Raw genomic sequence first — 1,238 nt, forward strand, 5'->3', positions numbered from 1 at the left:
GGGAGAGGACAGTGCTAGGGGAACAATCCTTGGAGGTCTGCTCAGTCCCTTCATATTTTTGCTTCTTTGAACTCAACCCTGTCGGCTTTTTGTATCAGCTGTTCACAGAATGTATCACTTGGTTCCTCAGGATTTCTACCTCCCCTAAATGCTTAATAGTTAAGTACTGCTGTGAGACTTTTCCATCTGCCCCCATGTGGAAGGGCTGGTTCTGCCCACTTTATGGACCAATTGTTCTGAACAGTCAGAGAAAAAATGTATTTGCTGTTCTTTTGCAAGCTGTGTTGACCAGGCAAAGGGCTACTACACAGGGATAACCCAAGCAATCCTTGTTACGTGACCTGCTTCACTTTATGTTCCTTTTCCCCCTTTTTTTTCTCCCAAAGTACTTCCTGTATAGAAGTGTCATCTCTTCCCAAATTCCCAGCTTGTCTTGTTCATTTAATTTCCATTGCCCCTGGGCTTGTTGACTTCATACCTTACTTCAAGTTTTTTGGCATGACTCTCCTGGTAATTTCTCTTTTGGCAGTCAGCTCTGTAAAACGAGTACCCAATTTTCTTATCTAGTATCCCCCTTTTTATGAGTGCTATCTTCCTAATGGCACTGCATATCCCGCTGAGCCATCTGCATACACTGTTGTCTTGTTGCATGTGCTGCATCCTGAAATTCCACAGATTGCTGTCTTTTTTAAGTAGTGCCAGAGGTGAGGATTAGTCGTTTAGGTTAATGTCTTGACAGGATGGGACTAGGTGTTGTCAGAGTCTAAACATGTAGTGAATTTGGAGTGAGTGTTATTTTGGTTTCATTGCTGTACTGTCCTTTTCTGTCTGCATGAATTGGTAAAGTATTTCTTCCTTAGTGATCCCTTGCCTATTCCTACTCTTCAGTTGTGACAGAAAAATGACTCTCAGGGTCAGGGAGCAAACCAGATCAGGGTTAAAAATGAGGGGTTTTTTTCTGTGTGGAGTTTGGTTGCAGATCAACTATTGTGTTAATTGAATTGAAAAAAGAGCTCAGAGATGGGACTTGGCAAGGAGAGAGATTTAAACCACTATGGTGACCAAATGCAAAGTATGTAACCATAACATGCACAGTGTTTCCCTCTTTTTCATGCACTGAAATCTTCATCAACTGTCAAGTCACTGCCTTATTTCCAGGTTCCACATACTTTATTTCACTTGCTCCCAAAGTAATGTGTATTAAGCCAGTTTTTACATAGAAACATAGGGCAAAGGAA

This window comes from Zosterops lateralis (genome assembly GCF_965231275.1).
Source record: "Zosterops lateralis genome assembly, chromosome: 2".
In the NCBI taxonomy this organism is placed as follows: Eukaryota; Metazoa; Chordata; class Aves; order Passeriformes; family Zosteropidae; genus Zosterops; species Zosterops lateralis.